The sequence below is a fragment of the Pteropus alecto genome, unplaced genomic scaffold, assembly GCF_000325575.1.
Source record: "Pteropus alecto unplaced genomic scaffold, ASM32557v1 scaffold8, whole genome shotgun sequence".
In the NCBI taxonomy this organism is placed as follows: Eukaryota; Metazoa; Chordata; class Mammalia; order Chiroptera; family Pteropodidae; genus Pteropus; species Pteropus alecto.
The window spans coordinates 21,985,345-22,007,315 of NW_006494609.1; the positions used below are offsets into that span (position 1 = coordinate 21,985,345).

The 21,971-nt window shown below is 36.7% G+C and overlaps 1 long non-coding RNA gene and 3 other non-coding genes across 4 annotated transcripts in view; all 4 read left to right on the forward strand.

Moving 5' to 3' along the window:
* LOC107196672 overlaps nucleotides 1-21,971 on the forward strand; it is a 72,844-nt gene that overhangs the window by 19,902 nt on the left and 30,971 nt on the right. The window contains exons 6-9 of the long non-coding RNA XR_001518099.2: nucleotides 1,227-1,310; nucleotides 15,806-15,883; nucleotides 17,814-17,883; nucleotides 19,289-19,354. This is a non-coding gene — a long non-coding RNA (uncharacterized LOC107196672). The remainder of the gene's footprint in view (nucleotides 1-1,226; nucleotides 1,311-15,805; nucleotides 15,884-17,813; nucleotides 17,884-19,288; nucleotides 19,355-21,971) is intronic.
* LOC112473947 lies at nucleotides 7,579-7,650 on the forward strand. Its single transcript, XR_003044224.1, has one exon. It is a non-coding gene; the product is annotated as a small nucleolar RNA SNORD113/SNORD114 family (small nucleolar RNA).
* LOC112473939 lies at nucleotides 16,520-16,594 on the forward strand. Its single transcript, XR_003044219.1, has one exon. It is a non-coding gene; the product is annotated as a small nucleolar RNA SNORD113/SNORD114 family (small nucleolar RNA).
* LOC112473941 lies at nucleotides 19,932-20,006 on the forward strand. The gene has a single exon (XR_003044220.1). It is a non-coding gene; the product is annotated as a small nucleolar RNA SNORD113/SNORD114 family (small nucleolar RNA).

Genomic DNA, 21,971 nt, shown 5'->3' on the forward strand with positions numbered 1-21,971 from the left:
TTGGAACCATCCCCATTGCAAAGGGAGAGAAGGGGAGGCACAGAGCAGGCCACGCCATTGCGACTCTGGAACCCCACTGGGCAAGTGAGGTGAGATCTCCCTCCTTGAGGCTGTCACTTGTGTGGGAGAGAGAATAAAGACAGATGTTGGTAACGGTCATTGTTTTCGTTCTGATTTTAGGTGAGCAATTCCATGGAGCTCACTGAAATAATAATTGAGAATTATTAATTAAGTAGATAAAAAAAGGCTGGGTCAGTGGTGAGGAGGAGGGCCTCGCACGGACCAGTGTGGAGAATGGGGCAGTCCGTTAGCCCAAGAATGGTTCTCTTTTCATTCATTGTCTTAAATTATTAATGTATAGAATATACTGACAGCTGCTGAATCTGCACCCTGATAGAAGCCAAGGATTATGGTTAATCCGGTATTTTCACAACTAACATTCATTCAAAAAGTTTAGATCTAATATCAGTTCTTCTCAACCAGTGTCATTTCTGAAAAACACATATGATTGTTTTTCCGTGGGTATTGAATTTAGGGGCAGATGCCAGTATAGTTTAGGGCTCTTGCCCGGGATATGTAGGTTCACCATGTCGATGATATTATTATAAGCAAATGAAGAAAGAGATTGTCTGAAAGAGGACAGATCATGAGGATACTATGTCAGTAAAAAAAGTTTATTAATCTCACTCTACTCTTCTGATATCCATGTAAATAGAAGGGTTTTGGCAAAAGGCTTTGCCCACTTTTGCGTAAAGAGCCTCGAGTCAGTTACCCGTAATAGATCATTTTGCTTTTGTTTTGAAAAATGAAAATATGTATGTTATTTTACGAATAAATAAATGAAAAACAAAAATGAATACATTTATGGTGTTTGTTAAGCATGGATCAGTGGTGGGACTATATCAAGGAATAAGGATGTAAATTTAATTATAAACAAGGAGAACACATAGAAAAGATCATCTGGGCTCTCACCTATGTGGGTTTGGTAGATAGAACTTGGAATTGCTATAGTTCTTAATTCTTCTACTAGGGTGTTGATTTAACAGTGGTCAGTATATTATATGCATTAGTAATTTAAGAAAATAAAAGAGAACCATTCTCAGGTTAATGGACTGTGATGACAACAGAGGTTTTTATGATAAAACAGGTACGACAGAACTAAGGTCTCTTAAAAAAAAATCTACACTACTTCTTCAATTTTCTAAAATTTGCCTTTTCCTCCACAGATTCAATATACTCATCTGACGTATTCATTATCTAGCGATGAAGGTCTTGACTGTTACTTCTGTGGATAAGGAGCAAAGGGACTGGTAAGTAACCGAGTTCATGTTCTTGGTTTGGAGTGGGTAATTCATGTCAGCCATGAAATTGTTTCAAAGGAATGAGCAGCTACCGCAAACGTAAATAAGGCCGCGAATGCCCCATGTGGGCCACTACTGGGGTGTGTAATGAACCACTGAGTAAGATGAATCCATTTTAGTGCAACTGAGGTACAGGAAAAACAAACTTGGAAAGTTTTACATTCTTTTTCACAGTTGCTTAATATTCCATTTATTTTTGCACCACATTTTAAGAAAATTGCTCTATCGATAACGAGGCCGGTCACTAGATCATTGGGAGAAAGCTCCTAGGACGATAGAAAGTATCAGTGTTCTAGTCGTAGGGTAAGATGGTAAGTCTATTCTACTATTTTTTAAAATATGAATAAATTAAAGAAAAGATGAACAAACAAAGAATGGTAAAACACGTGGATGGGCATGAAGCAAGGTTTTGATTAATCCATATGTGTAACACTGAGGTCCAATTAAAAAGAGATCTCATTTATTAGCTCCGTGGGAAAGAAACTTGTAAACAGCTCCCTGCAATATTCAAAGATATTGTTCTTGGGTTTTTGTGATTCACGGGAATCAATTTTTATCAGTAAAGCCATGAATCAAATAATGTTAATTAAATCTGACACTCTGAGGTCTGTTGGAAAGAGACCTAGTTATTTCCTCTAAGGGATCTGAGCTGACAGACGAAGTTCAAGTCCATTGGGGATTTGGCTCTTGGGTCTTAGCTCTTCCTGGGTCTGGATTGCATTGATGTGAATGAATTGGTGACTGTAAGAATGCATAAATGTGTAAGTGGGTGAAGATGAAGAGGGTCACATGTGGATCATTTATGAGACTGTGTCATGAAACAAGTATTATTAGTAATATTTTTGTTTACAGAGAGTTCCAATATAACACGTAGATAAAAATTATTGCTCCCTTTGGAGCACAAAGGGACTCCAGACACGTAGGCACGTAGTCAGATGCAGCCAAGTGTCCATATTGCCATTTTGGGTTGGTGGGAGGTTGCTGGTTGCTGGCTTTATTGAGAAGAAGGAAAAAATGTTTCCATAAACAAATGGTTACCTAACTATCTAATTAGGAGGAAGCAGGCGTGGGGCAGGGTTGAGAATATGTTATGTGACACCAGTTAGGATTAATCTAATTGTGTTCACTGATTTTATTAACAAAACAAAACAAATGAAAAGAGTTACATATAGTCAGTTGTTTCTGTGGGTGATGAGCCTCTGGGCAGTTGGTAGTATTTTTGGTGTTCAAGTGTAGGGTCTGTAGATTCTTGAGTAATTATATATTGTCATAAGTTATTGTGTGACTATGATTATATCTCAAATGATTACTTAAAATAGGGCAAACAGTGGAGAATATAGAACATGTGATGTGAAATAAGGTTAAATACTAATCCTGCTTATACCACGCTGCTTTCCATTTGAAGAAAATGAGACCTCGTTTCTTCATACTCGGATTAGGTACACGGAGACATGTATATGTAATAGTGGTATTTCAGTTCTGAGTTTCAGTTGAAGAGTTTACTATATTATATGTAATTTTATTATATTTTATATTTATATTATATATTATCTTATCACCCATATTTATACATTTTATGTATTTAGTATACAATGTATTTTTAAGAAAAATGAATAAATGGTCACATTATTTAATTAATAATTAAAAATAAGTGAAAGAATTGATAAAATCAGAAAGTTAGATAGAGCTAGAGTTATTGGTGAGAATGTGCCATGATGCTAGGTTTAAGTCAGTCCTGTTCTGCACACATAAAGTTCATGAATATGATAACTAAGAGTCGGGAATCTGCCCATGCGCACATGTGATGGTTACAATGAGCCTTAATCTTGAGTAGGATGTTGGGTTCAGTGACGCTTACTTACTACATTGCTTAAAAATAAAAATAAAATAAGCCGATAAATAAAAAGAAGTGCAGTTTTTGGGCCAATAATGCAAGTATGATATGATCCAGTTATACGGTCAAAAGTCACGTCCATGTAAAAACATGTAATGGTATTTCCAATTTTAGGGATTTTATAGAAACACCAACCATTGACCAAGGATGGGAATATGAACCAAAGTTCATGATGAATAATTTTTCGGGCCACACAATAGTCCGTTTTAGTGTGGCACCAGAATGTATTCAGACTTCCCTCTCTTAATCACAATGGAGGCCGTTTACTTGTTGAGGGCGGTGAGCATAGGAGTGTGGAAGAAAGCGAGCCTGCTTTCGTTGCGTGAAAAGGTGGCGGTTCATAGTTATTCATTCTGCCATCTTCACAATGTGCACACGTTAAAGAGACGAGCCCAAACCTGTCATTGGGGTGGCACTGAGATGAAGCACAGCCGTTGATCGGTCCTCACACGCAACCCAGCAGGACACTGAAGAAAGACCTCAAGTTCATTAGGTCTGTGGGACAAGTGTGAATAGACTTAATAGTCATTCATCTTGTTCTTGGCATTTGTGATTCTGGGTATTGATTGTATTATAATTTATGCGTGTAAAAATGATTCAGAAAGGAAGATAGTAATGGAGACCAAAAATGTCAAGTCTAGACCCACGATGAGCATCCCAGATGTTTGAACTAAGGGTCTGGTTAAACTCTGTGGCTCTGAGGTCATCAGAAGAAGAGGTCTAGTTACTTCCTCTGAGGTAAATTTCTGGTGGTGAGAGGAAGGAGTATTCAGGATCCCGTTCTCGGGTTCTGTGTTACTTGGGGATGGGTATTTAAAATTATAAGTCAAATAATTCATGAGTAAGGAAAGAGACGAAAAAATGAATGAAGACCCGGAAAGCCACACGTTGTTCAATTACGAACACAGGTTTTGAAACTCGTCTGAAACACTGCGGTCTGGGAAAAGCACTGGATCAAGGTTTCAGCCCTTTTAGCAGTGAGCAAATAGACAGGTATGCCCGCGATTGAATGTTGTTATTAGGGATGGATGGTGGGTGGCCGATTGTTGATTTTATTAAGAAAAGAGCAAAATGTTTGCGTAAATAAATAATTTTATAATTTAAAAAATGATCGTGGACTAATGACGAGATTATATCCTATGACAAGAGTTTAATTTAAGATGGTTTACTCTGAGCATATGATCACGTTAATATCATTCAAAGTTTTTGTCCAGAGTTATAATTATAATAATGACATAATTATATATTGTTATAAGTGAATGAATAGATTCATATTTTATTTAAAAGATGTAAAACACACACCAGTGATGAGCTTTATTAGGAAATAAGGATAATGACTTTTGTTTTATACAACTGATATCCATATTTTTTAAAAACCTAGGCTTTTTAAAAAACCTTTTAAAAGGTTTTTTTAAAAAACCTTTTCCCATTTTTTACATAATGTGCATATAGCCAGATGCCCATAATAGTATGGATTTCGGTCCTGGGTTGCTAACCATTTTGCCTTTATGTAGTAAATAACTGGTGAAATTATTCCATAAATAATTAAATGTGTAAACGAATGAATGAATGAATGAACGAATACATTAAGTAGAGTCAGACTGGACCATTGTTAAGAATATGCCGTGAAACAAGGCTTTAAATTTATCTAGGCGGCACAAGAAAAATCGGTTAAAATGGACAATCCAGGCTTTACTTATGTAAAGTATTTAGACATATTTATAACAGTCATACTTCTGACTTGTGGGTTAGGTGGTAGATTCAGTAGTGCTTATTACATTGTTTAAAATCGAAGTTAAATAATTAAGTAAAAAGTAATGATGCTCTCAAGCTAATGAAACAAAGCAAGTCTTACGTCTAATCTGATCTAAGACTCTACAGTTAGTATCCTTTAAATGTACCTAAATTTATGTTTTTTCATTATTTTTAAAGCCTACTTTTTACCTTAGATTTAACACACCATAGCTGATTTAATCATATCTAACGATGAATATTTTGGCTGATACCTTTGTGTTTAAGAAGCATAATAGTAAGGTAACATTCAAAGTTTATATATTTGGTCAGGGGGACTCTTTTATTGACATGATAGTCGATTTCAACATTTTTCTCTCAATGAGAAGGAATACCTGGAGCTGCACGGAGGCCATGGCAGACAGAGACCTAATGGATAAGCTTTATGGGAAATGAGCATACGGAGAGATCTTAGTGATATTCAAAGATCTTGTTTTTGAGATTTCGTGATTTATTTTCATTGATTAGTATTGGATCGGTGAATGAGTCAGTTAACATATTGTTAATTTGGTTAACAATTTGTCAGAAGAGTGTAAAGCTTGGGCCAATGATGACTCCTGGAGTGGGGGCTGGGTCTGAATCCCAAACCGTGATTAACCCCTGCCTGGAAATCTGGGGACTGTTGTAAAAAAGAGATAAGGTGAACTCTTTGGGGAAGAGACCCCATGGATGGATAAAGAAATATGTAAATGAACGAAGATAAGGAGGGCCACATTTGGACCAATGATGACATTATGAAATAAGACATCGATTATTATTGGTGCATATTTGAAACCCTGGGCTTCATAGATGAACAGATCATAGCTGTGAACCCTTCCGTGAGGGTAATATGGCCAGATATACCTAAGAGGCTATGTTGCTGCTTTAATTGTTCGATGGGGTGTTTTAATTAGAAAAAGGACAAAAAAAAATGTTTACATAAATAAACAATTGCTTAAATAATTGTCTTACTGAAAGAGGGCCAAACACGAACCAACACGGAGAAGTGTCACAGGACCAGAGTTATGATGAGTCTAACTCTGTTCCCCAAGTTTTATAAAAAATCCGAGAGGAGTCAGTCAATTATGTTTGTGGGCCATGAGCATGTAGGGAGCATAATCATCGCTGTGATCTGGTGTCTTGGTTCACTGATACTGAGCTGTTTGTATCAGGCATCACAGGAGTACGTTCACATATCGATTAATTATTCAGAAGGAGGCGGAGCAAGGGCCAGTGAGGTGCATGTGCTGTGAACCAGATGTGATTGCTCCTGGTGTGCCCAGATGTTGTCCAGATGAAGAAAGGGAATGTTAGGTTCCTTTGGCTAAAGTCCACATAGACATGGAGAAATTCTCTAGAGAAATGGGTACAGAATTAATTTACTTTATGCTTAATTACATACAAGAATAAACAATGAATCGCTAGACATGTGAATCAGAAAAATTTGTGTGCGACTGGCGAGAACATGCCACAAAGCAGATTTATATTTATTCGAGCTTGCACGTGCGAGGGCCACTGGCAGCAGTCACTGAGCCGTTAAATCTGTTAGCAGGGAGGACGAGGGTAGGTGTTTCTGACAAATAATGGTGCTTATTCTCGTGTTCGGGTTCACCGTATTATTGAAAAATAAAAATTAAATGAGTCAATAAGTAAGGTGTACCATTCTTGGACAATGATGAGATTATGAAAATGACCCCAGTTTGTAATTAATCTAACAGTGCAACACTGACTTCTACTAGAAAAAAATCTAATGCTAGATTGTTTTTTTCCTTTGAGTGTCTACATTTTTACCAAACGAACCACACACCACAGATGATTTCATCTGTGCTAAAGATCTTGGCTTTTACACACTCTGGGTAAGGAGAGAGGAGATCGATGTCAGTAAGAGTTAGAGTTTATGTTCTTGGATCGGGAGGTTGGTTTCTGGGTGTCAATTGAATTTTTCAAAGTTATAAATGGATATATTAATAAATAAAACCAAGTAACACCAGCACAGGCCCAAATTGGGATTTATGATTAACCTGATTCCGTACTACTAAAATCCCATAAGAAAGACGAAAGGCGTTTCATTCATTTTCAGGGCTGCTTCATGTTGCGCTTTATTTCCGCATGGCAGCTCATTTAAGTGCTTCTCCATTAATAAAGATTTAGGCTAATTTCTTGAGGGAGGAACGCATAGGAAGATGGACAAAATTGTTGGTGTACTAGTTGTGGAGTAAGATTATGGGTCCCTTGGTGACTCATTGCATCGTCTTTAAATGAAAAAGGGCCAAACATGGACCAATGGAACTGATAGGAAGCGAGGATGTTGATTAATTTATATGTGCAAACGCACACACGTATTGCAAAGATTGTCATTATCTATTAGCACTGTGGAAAATGGGCATTGGGACAGTTGTTCTTAGGCTTTTTTTGATTCATGGGATTTGATTGTATTATTATTATTAGTAGTAGTAGTAGTAGTAGTAGTAGTAGTAGTAGTAATAGTAGTAGTGAATCAATGAATAAAAGAATATATAATGTGTAAATAAAGGAATTAAAAGGTGTCCAGTATAGACAAATGATGAGTACTCTGAGGTGTATGCTTCAAAGATTTTGATTAAACTCTCTAACTTTGAGGTCCATTAGAAATAAGACATCTCGTTATTTCCTTGGAGGGGAGGGGGGATATAGCAAAATTAGGAGTCAGTGAACATCAGGTTCTTGAGGCTCTTGAGCTTTAGTTCTTAATGTCTGTGGACTGTAAGGGGAGCGGCGCGAGAATAAGTAAGGAGTGTGCCGATGAACGGTGACCAGGTGTGCGAGTCTGCAGTGGAACAGGGGTTATTACGAATCCTGTGATTTCCTGAAGCACTGAGTTTAGTAACCGAAATAGATCACTATTTTCCATAAAGGATGCCGTGTATCCCGTGAGCGTCCATGTTGTTTTGGGTTGGTGGCGGGTAACTGGTTGTCGGTTTCATTCAGAAAAGGAGCAAATCATTTACATTAAAAATAATTATTTAGATAAGTGCCTGATTGAGTAAAGGCCGAGCGCAGACCAGTCTTGAGAATATGATAGGTATAAGCACACCGATTTTGTTCACCGACTTTTGTTTACAAAAGCAAACAGGACCTAGCAGGTTATATCCGTGGACAGTGAGCATAGGGACAGATACTGGAATCGGTCAGTATTCTTGCTCAGTGTCCTGGCTTGTATTCGTTTTGAATGTATTGCTAAAGTAAATGAATGAACAAATGAGTTTATATTTTGGTCAGTTATTCAAAAGAAGGCAGAGAGCATGAGTTAGTGAGAAGTGGGTGTCATAATACAAAGATAATGATTCAATCGTTTCAGATGAGGAAAAAAATCTAGACTTATCTCATTTTAGATAAAGTGCGTAATGCAGTTGCATGAAATGGTCTTTCAATTCTGGATTACTGGTGGGTTTTACTCTTTTTCTCTAAAAAAATGAATAAATGATCAAATTAATCTTTTACGCCTAATTAAATTAAAGACACATCAGTGGGTCAATAAATGTAGAAATTAGGGTAAATTTTGGACTAATGCTTCATGGCACGCTCTAAGCAATGCACGAATATAGTCCTTGAAAAAGATTATTGAGGCTGTGAGCTATGTGGTTAGGGAATGTATACAGGTGGATGGTAGCACTGGTTACATTTACGACTCATGTTGGGTGCTGCCTCTAACAGTGTTTACTCCATTAATGAAAAATTAAGCAGTAAATAAATCAATACATTCAAACTAGAGTCATTCTCGAGTCAAAATCGAGAATGTGATAGGAATGGAGGTTTATGATTAACCTAGTCCCTCGTGATCTCGGCCCACTGAAAAACGTTAGTCTCTGCCATTCCGTTCTGTATAAATGTGCGTTTTACTTTACAGAATGAAAATGCAGTAGCTGATTTAACTGTTCAATAGCAATAAATATTTTAGTTTTTACCTCTGTGGGTAAGGAGTCTAGAGACTGTGGTACATAGTAGTCAGAGTTCACGTACTTGGTTTAGGTGGTTTGTTCTTTATGACATTATGTCAAAGGAATAAATACTGAATGCATAAATAAAATCAAAGGATGCCACACAGGGACCAATAACGGAAATTAACCAGAGTTTATGATTAGTCCATTTCAGTGCAACCGAGGTCCATGAAAAATGATGGAGGGCTTTTATTCATTTTTACAGTTTTTAGTATAAGATTTTGTGCCATGGTTAATTTAAACATTTTTTCAGTGATAAGATCTCGGCCATCGATTCTGCTAGAAGGGGACAGCTAGGAAGAGGGAAGACAGGGTCATTGTATGACGTGACCATGGTCGGTTGGTCGTTGTATCGTATTGGTTATCTATTGATGTATAACAAGTCACCCTCCAATTTAGTGGCTTAAAACGACAGTAAACGTTTATTAGTCACAGTTTCTCTGGGGCGGGAATCCAGGACAGTGGGCAGTTTTTCCTATCGTGGGGTTGCAGCCAAGATTTCAGGTAGAAGTGCAGTCATCTGAAGGCTCGACCGGGGCCAGGGACCTGCGTCCATGGCTCACTCACACGGCCGGCACGTTGGAGCGGGTTGGTGGGAGGCCACAGTCCTTCCCTCCTGGACCTCTCCTCAGAACTGCTTGAGTATCCTCACAATATGACTTCCTCTGCAGCAGCCAGTCCAAGAGAGAGGAAGGTGGAAGCCCAAACGTACGTGTAGAGTAGACTTGGGTCATATACCATCACTTCCACATAGAGGCCAGGCGTGAGTTAATGGAGGCGACACAGGGCCAGCACTACCAGAGCTCAGGGGTCAGTGGGAACCATCTTGGAGGCTGGCTACCACATGTACCATCCTTAAAACGTGAAGAAATTAAAAGAAGGGCGAGCACGGACAAAGTATCCATGTAAGATTGATATAAAGCAAGGGAGTTGATAATCTACATGTATAATGCTCAGATCCATTGCAAAAAACATGTAGTCTTTTAGTTTTATGGGAAATAAGTCTATAATACAGCTTAGCCAGATTCTAGGCTCTTGCTTTTAGATTTTTTTTTTTATTCACGAGTATTGACTTTGTCATTATTAGTGACTTAACGAGGGAGTCAATAAAGAGATACGAGTGAATGAACGAGTGGATGCCAAGTGTGGACCACTGGGGAACATTCCGGGGTGTCTGAATCATGATTTTAATTAAACCCCACACCTCTGAGGCCAGAGAACTCGTTCAGCCTACATGGTAAATAAGCTTACAGCAGATGTTAGTAATATTTAGGATTTTGTTCTCGGGCTATTAAGTTAATAGGTCAGGATAATATTACTATAAGTAAATTAATAAACGAAGAAATAAATATACAAGGACAGGGAGAGCCATATGTGCCCTAATTATGAGAGTGTTTAATGTATTTATTAGTATTAATATATTTCCGAGGCACTCAGTTCCAATGTAAATTGATGAAATCTGATACCTGTTTGGGTAAGGAGCACATAAAGATAGAAACTAACGCTGCTTTTATTGTTTGGAAGATACTGGTTGCTTATTGAAAACAAGAAAACGTGATCTCGTTGGTTCAATCTGAGAGTAACGAGCATATAAACAGCTGCTAGTACCCTTCGGATTTCTAATCCACTTAGTATGTTCATGGATATTGATGATTTTATGAGTGAATGAGATGAGGACATTTCCATCACTTTCAGAGTTGACTACTATTCCACTTTATAGCTAATTTAAATTTCTACAAGCGACCGAGGTTTTTGACTCTTTAAAAGAAGCACATAAGAATATGGTTGATATTGTTAACCATATTTTGGGGTCAAATGGTGGGTTCGTGGTCATTTTTTTGTACCACATTTAAAATAGGGGCAAATGAAATAAAAAGGAGCAAGCATAGACCAGCGCTAAGAAGCAAGGAATTTCGTTATATGTGTGTGATCTTAAGATTCGTCTGTTGATCTTAGCGGTTTCAGCATTATTATTTCTTGGGATTTGGGGATTTTTATGTGTCCCTTTTGTTATTGATAGTTAGTCAATGAATGAATCAATAAACAAAGATGCAAGTGAATAAAGAGAAAGAGTCCAAGCCTAGACCGATGACGAATGTCCTGGGATTTCTGAATCAAGAATGACGATTAAGCGCTGTACCTCTGATAGCCGTCCGAAAAAGCAGATTAGGCAATTATCTCCGATGGAAATGACATATAGCAGAAGTTCGAAAGTGTCAGATCTTGTTTTGGGTCTGGTGAGGTTCTTGAGTGTAGATTATACTTTTATGAGTAAATCAGTGTGTGAATAAAAGCCTGAAATAAGTAACTGAATGAAGACTAGGATGATCTTAATTGGGCCCATTATGAGAGTCTGTAATGAAATAAGGAACGGGACTAATACAATTTGGAAGTGTCGAGTTCCAGTAAAACAAACAGATGGAGGCTCTTACAATTTGGGGAAAGAAACATAAAAAGACAACCGTATGTAAGAGTCAGTGTTGCTGGTGATGAGTAGCGGACATTTTTTTATTTTCGATGTCGCCTCTTTTTTAAAAAGACTTTATTTTTTCCAGCAGTTTTAGGTTCACAGCAAAATTGAGCAGGTGGTAGGGATCTCCCATAATCCCCCTCTGCCCCCACACACTGCCTTCCCCATTATTAGCATCTCACACGAGTGGTTTGCTATAATTTATGAACCTACATTGACATGTTGTTATCACCCAAAGTCTATACATTCCAATAGGGTTCACTCTTGTTTGTAAATTCGGTGGCTTTAGACCAATGTATAATGACGCCTGCCCACCATTAAAGTATCACACAGAACATTCTACTGCCTTGAAAATCATCTGTGCTCTGCCTCTTCATCCCCCCCTCCCCTTGAACCTCTGGCAACCTCTAATCCTTTCATCGTCACTAGTTTTGCCCTTGCCAGAATGTTCTATGTTCGGAACCATATAGTATGCGGTGTTTACACATTGTCTTCTTTCACTTAGTCATACACATGTAAGTTTCTTCCACGTCTTTTCATGGTTTTGATAGCTCCTTTCTTTTCAGCAGTGAATAATCTTCCTTGTCTGGATGGCACGTAGTTCATTCTTTTACCCACTGAAGGGTGTGTGGTTGGTTCCAAGTTTTGGCAATTATAAATAAAACTGCTATAAACTTCCATATGCAGGTTTTTGGGTGGACGTAAGTTTTCAGCTTCTTTGGGAAATTCCAAGGAGTACAATTGTTCGATCATATGGTAAGATCGTTTGTAAGAACGTTTAGGTTGGTAAGAAACTGCCAACACCTATTCTAAGGGGTGTGCAGTGGCATCTAGTTGTTTCCATTTGCATTTCCCTGATGACATCTGATGAGGAGCGTCTTTGCATACGCTCATTTGTCAGCTGTGTATCTTCTTTGGTGAGGTGTCTATTCAGGTCTTTGGCTCATTTTTAATGAGGTTGTTTGTTTTCTTATCGTTGACTTATAAGTGTTTTTCGTATGTTCTGGGTAACAGTCAATTAGCAGATGTGTCTTTTGCAAATATTTTTTCCCAATCTGTGCCTTGTCTATTGTTCTTTTGACAGTTTCTTTGCACAGCAGAAAAATTTAATTTTAACGAAGTTTAGTTTATTAATTATTTTTTTCCCTGTGTCGTATCTTTGGTGTCGCGTTTAAAAAGTCATCGCCAAACCCAAGGTCATCTACATTTTCTCCTACATTACCCGCTAGGAGTTTTATGGCTTCACATTTTACATTTGAGTCTGCAATCCATTTTGAGTCAATCTTTGTGAGAGGTGTAAGGCCTGTGTTTAGATGCCTTTTTCTGCATGTGGGTATCCAGTTGCTCTAGTACCATTTGTTGAAGAAGTTGTCTTGTTTCGTTGTGTTGCTCCTTTGTCAAAGATCAGTTGGCTCTCTTTATGTGGGCCTATTTTCTGGGCTCTCTATTCTGCTCCATGGATCTTTTTTGTCTATTTGGCTAATACCGCACTGACTTGATTGCTGTCGCTTTATACTCAGGCTTGAAATCACGTAACGCTAGTCCTCCCACTTTGTTCTTCTTCGGTATTGTGTTGGCTGTTCTGGATGTATTGCTTGTTCACAAAAACTTTAAGATCATTTTATCTACATCCATTAAATAACTTGCTGGGATTTTGATTGGGATTGCAGTCAACCTATAAATCAAGTTATAGAGAACTGACATCTTGACAGTGAGTTTCCCTGTCCATGAACATGGAATATCTCTTCATTTATTTAGTTCTTTTTTGATTACTTTCATCTGAGTTTTGTGGTTTTCCTCATATAGACCTTGTACATATTGTGTTAGATTTATACCTAAGTATTTCATTTTTTGGATTCTAATGTAAATATCATTGTATTCTTAATTTCAAATTATACTTGTTCATTGCTGGCATATAGGAAAGTGATTGACTTTTGTATGTGTTTTCTACACAGATGACCATGTGTTCTGTTAACAAAGGCAGTTTTATTTCTTCCTTCACGAATAGTATACTTTTTATTTCCTTTTCTTGCTTTATTGTGTTAGCTCTAACTCCTAGCACAATGTTGAAATGAAGTGTTGAGCGAGAACATCCTTACATTGCTACTGATTAGAGCTTCTAATTTTTCATCACTAAATATGATGTTAGCACTAGGTTCTTTGTCAAGTTGAGGAAATTTCTCTCTATTTGTAGTTAGAGTTTTTATCGTGAATGGGAGTTGGATTTTGTCAAATGCTTTTTCCGCATCTATTGATATGATGTGATTTTTCTTCCTTAACCTGTTGATGTGACAGATTACATTAATTCACTTTTCAATGTAGAAACAGCATTGCATATTTTGAGTAAATTCCAGTAGGTCATCGTATATTTCTTTTTATACTTTGCTGAGATTCCATTTGCTAATCTTTCATTGAGGGTTTTTGCATCTTTATTCATGAGAGACGTTGTTCTGTAGTTTCTTTTTTCTTATAATGTCTCTCTTGTTTTGGCATTGCTGGCCTCACGGAACGTGTGAAGAAGTATTTCCTCTGCTTCCATCTTCTGAAAGAGAGTGTAGAGAATGAGGATAATTTCTTCCATAAATATTTGGTAGAATTCACCAGTGAACCCACCTGGGCCTGATGCTTTCTGTTTTGGAAGGTTATTAATTATTGAGTCAACTTCTTTGATAGATATAGGCCTATTCAAATGGTTTATTCTTGAATGAATTTTAGCAAATTGTGTCTCTTGAGGAATAGGTCCATTTCATTGAATTGTTCATGGTATTCTTTGATAATTCTTTTAATATCCGTGGGAACTGTGGTGATTTCTCCTCTTTCATTTCTGTTATTAGTAATTTGCGTCCTCTCTATTTTTTTCCCCCCTGTAGTTAGCCTGGCTATAGAGGCTTATTGATTTTATCGATCTTTTCAAAGAACCAGATTTTGGCTTCATTGATTTTTCTCCATTAATTTTCTGGTTTAAATTTCTGCTTTAATTTTTATCATTTCTCTTATTCTGCATACTTTGGACTTAATTTGTTCTTTTTCTAGTTTACTAAAGTAGAAATTTAAATTACTGATTTGAAATCTTTAAATAAAAATTGTATATATTTAAGGCGTACAATATGGTGTTTCGATTAACGTACATAGCGAAATAATTACTACAGCCAAGCTAATAACATACCTATTGACAAACATCTCCCTGTTTCTTTCCTCTCCCCACTCCTAGTAACCACTGTCTGTGTCTATGGATTTTTTTAGATTCTGCGCATAAGTGAGAAACGCATCTTATTTCACTTAGCATAATGTCCTCCAAGGTCATCCATGTTGTTGCAAATGACAGAATCTTCTTTTTTTTAAGGCTGAATAATATTCTACTGTTTGTACGTATACCATAATTTCTTCATCTATTCATCTGTCAGTAGACACTTTGTTTTTCTTTTCTGATGTATGCATTCAATGCTATAAATTTCCCTGCAAGTGCTACTTTTACTGCATCCATTTTTTAAAAGCAACAAGAAACATTTACATAAATGGATATGTGATTGAGTATATATCTTATTGAATGAAAAGCAATTACGGCCACATCTTGAAAATGTGTCATATAGGAAACATTATGATTGATCAGATTGTGTTCACTAAATTTTTATTAACAACCCAAGAATGATTTACTCAGTTTTTTCTGTGACTAACAAGTAGATAGATATTAGTATCATTTAGGATTTATTTCTAGTGTCTTTGCATTCCCAGATATTGAAGTATTGTTATAATTGGACAAATGAAATACATTCTATCTTAATTACTTAAAATAAGAGAAAATGCAGGCCAATGAGACAATGATAATTATTAATTTGGGTTTTCCTTAGTGATATTTATGGAAAGAAAAATTTCTAGAGTAATCCCATTTTTGATTAGGGGCACGTAGATCATTACATCTAATTGCTATTTCTCTTCTGGATGACTGGCTGGTTTACCAATTTAACTTTTTAATATAATGAACATAGGCTAAATCATCCCATAAATAATTAAATAAATGAATAAATGAATGAATGAACATATAAAATAGAATCAAGCAGGAAGCATTGGAATGTGAAATAAGGTTTTTAAAAGATCCCAATTCTACAAAAGTAACATCCGTTAAAATGATCTTTTATTCCGTTAAAATATAAAGATATTTTTGATAGTTATTGTTCTTACTCTTATGTCAGGGATTCAAAAGTGGTTATTACATTATTTAAAAGTAAAAGTCAAATACTAGACTAACTGAAAAGGACCAAATGTTAGCACTATCTGGTTCCACATAATTAACATACATTAAAAATCTAGGTTAATTCTACTTTGTCCTCTACAGAATGGCTACAGGACAGTAGACTTATTCATCCCCTAAGAAACAAAATCTTGGCAGCCAGCTCTGCGGATAAAGAGCAGAGTAAGTAAGACTTGAAGTTCCCATTGTTGGTTGGGACGCTTTGTTTACAAGTGTTTAACGGTTTTTCAAAAGAATCAATGCATATCAAAGAAAGAGCCCCTCTCCCCCCAAGTATGGACCAGTGATGGGAATATGTTCTGAATCAAAAATCACATTTAATCTAATTTGGCACAACTGAGGTAATTAAAAAAAGATAGTAGTCAGTTCCTTCATTTTCTAAACTATTGAATATTAAATTTTTTTTCTTCCACAAACAACTTAAACATTTCCATATTGGCGTGGTCCTGGCTGATAACTGTGTGTGTGTGGCAGCTCATAAGCAAATGGAAGACGCTGTTTTTTGAGAAAGGATTAAAGATGGTGGTTTCACCATTTTTCATTGAACCATCTTTGAAACATGGACTAATTGAATAAAAGAAAGCTGCAGAAGGACCAGTGATGGATGTAGATTTGGTATGAAGCATAGATGATGATTGATCACACATGTTCCCTGAGGTCCACTGCGAAAGGGGGTCTGGTCTAGACACTCTATTGGAAAGCACCACCAATGGGAAGAACGTTCCTGGGGTTTTATGATTGCATTGTTATTCATGGATCGATGAATAAATAAATGAAAGTAGAAAGGAAAAATATACCTGGACCAATGATGAGTACCATGGGGTATCTGAAACAGGAGTTTTGATTAAACCCGTATGCAACTCTGAGGTCCACGTGGTTACATGTTGTTATTCCCTCTGTGGGAGACGAGCCCATGTTACCTTGTGCTTGGGCTTTTGTGGTGCTTGGGCATAGGCTGTATTTTTATTATGTTACTGACCCACCAATAAATAAAATGTATCAATGAATGAAAAAAAGAGGACAGGTTATGCACTTATTATTAAGGAATGTAATGAAATATGGATCATTACTAAAGTATGACTGAGATTCTTCCTGCCCTGGAAAGGAGTAGCCAGCCAGTCATTTGTACATTAACACTCGGAGTTTTATTCTGTGTTGGTGATGGGTTGCTGACTGATTGTTTTATTAAGGAAATGGAAACACATTTACTCATATAAATAGTTGGTTAAATAACCACATAACTGAGAGCCAGGCAGGGATGAGAATGTTTTATATGACAACACTCATAATTAATCTGATCTTTTAAAAAACTGATTGTTATTAAAACAATAAAAAGAAGCAAGTCTGTTATTCTTGACGGCAATGACTATGGACAGCCGTGTGTTTTGTTCTGTGTTTATGTTTTGGGAATAAGATCACAGATACCGATGTCTTCGTATAAGAGAAAGAAGGTATATTTTTATATCTGAATCTCTTCTTAAACAATCAGCAAACCATGGACCAATTAGGAACACGTTTTGATACGAGGATACCGAGTCGTCTTGTTTTCCAACAGTACACAGTCTAGGAAATAGTGTAGGTTCTTTAATTTTTCAAAAGGTGCACCTAGACCTTTCCAAGTTGTAGTAGTTTGCTCCTGGATTGGAGTTGAACCATTCTGAGTCTTCTTTAGAAAAACGAGGACATGATATTCCCTGAATGATAAAATAAATCAGTGAGTAAGTGAATCAATACATACACGAGGTAGAGGATTGGTGAGATTGTTTCATGAAACAAATTAAATATGCCCAATTCTGTACAGAGAAGTCCAATGGAAAGATGATCTTAGCTCTCCCTATGTAGATAGAAAGTCAAGCCAGATGTCTTCAATTGTTATAGTTCTTATTTTGTGTTGGGCAATGAATTTAATGGTGTTCATATTATTTAACAGTAAAATTTAAGTGAGTAAGTAAAAGATAGCCATTCTTGGGAAAATGATGAGAATGCGATGTATAGTAGGGTTTACGATTAGTCTTCCTGACAAATTTCAATTTAAGAAGACCAACTCCATCTTCATTGTTTTAAAAACAGGCTATATTTTTTCCCTCTGTAGAATGAATATTACACTGTTCGCTGATTTACTTGTTCTCTACCTATTGGGACTAAAGAGCATGAAGACCAGTGTAAGTAAGAAAACATCAACAGTGGTGTTCTAAGCTTAGATGGGGTAGTGTGTGGGAGCCCACAAAATTATTTCGGCAAAATAAGTAGTTAAATAATACACAGAATCAAGGAATGTCAGTCATGAGCCCTGATTCGAATGTGTCATGAGCTAAAATTTATGATTCGTTCAACTCAACCCAACTAAGGACCATTGCTTTAGCGGTGGAGGGCATTTCACATGTTTTCAGAGCATGTTAACGCCCCGTTTAATGTTCTTGTCTCATTTATCTAATGTGTTCCTCCGTTGATAAAGATCTCAATTGTTAACTCTCTGAGGCTGGAGTACCTTAGAAGATGGCAGATGTCAGTTCCGTCCACTGTGAGTTAAGATGATAGGTCTGTGGTTATGGATTACACCAACTTTAATATATAGACAAAGCCAGCGAGAGAGGAGCCGGAGGCCACTAACTCTAAGAAAGGGATTGATACGAAAGAAGAGGGCTGAGTCCTCCCTATGTGTGAGACAGAGGTTCATCACGAAAAGCAATCGAGTCCATTTGCTCTGTGTGAACAAAGGCGATGAACAGAGCTTGGTTGTATTTAAGACTTTTATTCTCGGTTTTGTGTCATTAAAGTTTATTGATTCTATAATTATTATTCACGAACCCATGAATGAGTGAATCAATTCAAAAAGGCATAAATGAGCGAAGCGGTAGAAAGCCCCGTGTGGATCAATGATGAGGACCGGTCGAGGTACCCGAATCCACACCTCTGAGGAAGGCCTCTGTGTGACTGAGGTCCATTGTGAAAAGAGAACCAGTCAATAGTCCCTGTAGAAATTAGCCGAGAGTACAAGTTAGGAAAATTCAATAAACTTGTTTCTGGGCTTTTGTGGTTCATGGATATGGATTGTATTATTTCAAGTGGATCGATGCATGAGTAAATAAAGAGATGTATGTATATGAAAGGCTAAGAGGCCTACTCATGGACCGACTAGGAGCGTACAATAAAATAAGCATAATATTAATACGATTCTGAAGTAAAATGAACAGGCTTAGCCCATAGTTCTCTTTCACACGAAACATGTTAGTATCCGTAGTTCAGTGGCAATGTTTTGAGTTTCTGTAGTTTGCTGGGGGTTTTCTTAATATTAAGAAAAGGGAAAGGCTTTGCATCAGTCAATAATCCATTAAATAACCTTCTACTTAATAGATATCCATGTAGGTGGATATTTGTAGTCCTTATAGATCTTATTCTTGGGCTAGGGGTGGACTTCATAGTGTTTATTATACTATTTAAAGCTAAGAGTTCAATACTGGATTAATAAAAAATTGCATTTTGGAGCCGACATTTATTGTTATCTAGTTCTTCTTAACAACCATTAAAACACCTCAATCTAGTCTAACTCTGCTTTTCCCTCTGTAGAGTGAATGTAGGACAGTTGATTGAAAGGATCGATGTCAAGAGCAAAGAGCATCAAGACTAATATAAGTAAGTCCCTTAGTTCACAGTCTTTGTTTGGCTAGTTTGTTCATGGCTTGTGTCTGAAGAATTTCAAAGCAACCTTTCTGTGCTACATACATGAAATAGAGGAAAGTATAGATGAATGATGGGAATGTGTTATAAACCAAAAATGATGTTTCATCTAAATCAGCACAACTGAGGTCATTTTCAAATAAGCTAGGAGTTATTTAATTTATTCTCAGAGCAGGTTAATATTATTCTTTATTCTCTACGTGGTTGATTTAAGCATTCTCTTATGGGTACAGCTGCCTGGTAACCCTCTGAGGGTGGCTCGGAGGGGACCAAAGATGGTGGCTTCATTATTTTTCATTGAACCGTCTTTGACGTCTGGTCGCATTAAACAAAAGAGAGCCAAACAAAAGAGAAGCAAGGCTGAATATGCTACGGAGGGATGGTGCCCCCTCCACAGGTGCAGCCATTACAAAGGAGGTGTGGCTTATTAGCTTTATAGGACGAGAGCGAAAAACGCAAGGATCTTGTTTGGGAATTTTGTGATTCTTTTAGCATTTGTGAATCAGAAAATTAATCAATAGATTACCAAGCGTGGACCAGTGATGAATGTCATGGGGTTTCTGAAATAAGAATTTTGATTAAACCCATCTGTAACTCTGAGGTCCATTACGATGAGACGCCTCGCAGTCCCCTTTGTGGGAAATAAGCCTATAGCACCTTTTCTTGGGCTTTTTGTGGTTTGGGATATGAATCGCATTATTATAATAAAATTAGGCCATGAATAAAGAAATATGCCAATGAATGAAATATGAGAGCTATGCGTGCACTACTTTTCAAGGCATGCGATGAAACATGGATAATTATTAAAACAATTTTAAGATTCTCAGTCCCAATAAATTGATAGTGAAGGCTTTCATCACTTTGGTAAGGAGCATATGGTCATTGTACATCAAAGTGAATGTTTTTGTTCTGTGTCGAGGCAGATGGCCAACTGATCATTTTATTAAGGAAAGGGAAAGATATTTACAGAAAAAGTTAATTGAATAAACTACGTGAGACGGGGAGTGTGGAGCAGCGATGAGACTTTTATTCAGCCACATTAATGATTGATGCGATCTTTTAATGCAATTTCATGTAAGCAAACATTAAAGAATCCAGTTTGCTATTCTTTAGGGAACTGACATAGAACATAGATGAATATTATTCAAGGCACTTCTCCGGTGTGTGTGGGTGGGCTCACATATATTGAAGGATAATTGTAAGTGAACAAATGTAAATATTTATAGCTCGGTGGGTCAACAGTACATCAATGGAAAGCATGCAACTGGCTATTAAGATCGTGATTCGTCATAATTTGACACAAGGGACACCCATAGAAAGGCAAAGGGTTCTGTATGCTCCTTCAGGAGCAATAGATAGATGAGAACGTCAATGTTGTTTTTTCTGGGCTGGTAGTGTGTTTCTAGTTGCACAGTTCATTTTAAAAAAGGACAAAAAACTTACATAATCGCATAATAATAATAATATAACAAATTCAATAATAATATAACATCATGATAAACACATTGGTATATATTATGTTAATAAATAATATAATCAATAAAAATATAAATGATTAGTAATTGAAACATGGAAGCGGTCTAAGCATCGAAAACATGACTATAGTAATTGCTAATCTTCTTGTGTTCATTGATTATTTAAAAAGAAAAATGTAGATACATTTCGTGGATGATTTCTGTGGGTCATAAGCCAATGGATAGATTTTCATCGTCACTCAGTGTTATTGTGCAATGTCCTTAGGGTTCACCAGTACTGGTGCTATTATTATAAGTGAGTGAAAGAAAAATTTTATACCTCAATCCATTATTTAAAATAGCGGAAAGCACGGGCCAGTGAGAAGCAGATGTTCTATGAAGGAGCATGATAATTCCTGCTCTACCCTCTCAAAATCCACTTAAATAAAAAAAAAAAAATCCAGCCTCCTCCTTCTTTAAGGAAAGATCATATAGACCCAGTCTTTTAAATACACCTTGCTATTAACATTTCGATTCAAATGAATTAAAAATAAAAATTCAGTTACTCAGGAACACCAGCCCCATTTCGTCCAGATGTGGCCAGTGGCTACTCTCTTGGGCGGTGCTCATAAGGAACATTGCAGACATGCAGAGATAGAAGTCGCATGTAATAGTATTTAGTTTGGGGTGGCACTCGGCTCTACCATTTTGTGTTTTCTTTAAAAAAAAAGAGCAGGTAATTAAATTATCCTTAGAGTTATTAAATAAATGAATAAATAGGTTATTCAATAAATACACGAGTGAAAGTATAGTATGGCCCAGTGGTCAGACTGTTTCACGAAAAAAAAATGTACTTCCTTTATTATTTTTTTATTTGCTGTCTCAAAATGTCTTTTTTCTCTCCATTTTTAAATTAAATTTATGAGGGCAACATTGTTTAATAAAAACATATAGGTTTGAAGTGTACGATTCAATAGTACGTCATATGTCTATTACATTGTGTGTTCGCCACCCACAGTTAAATTTCCTTTCGTCACCATATATTTTATTTACTTCCTTTACCCTTATCTACCTCCTCCTCTCCCCACTTGCCTCTGGTCACCACTAAACTGTCGTCT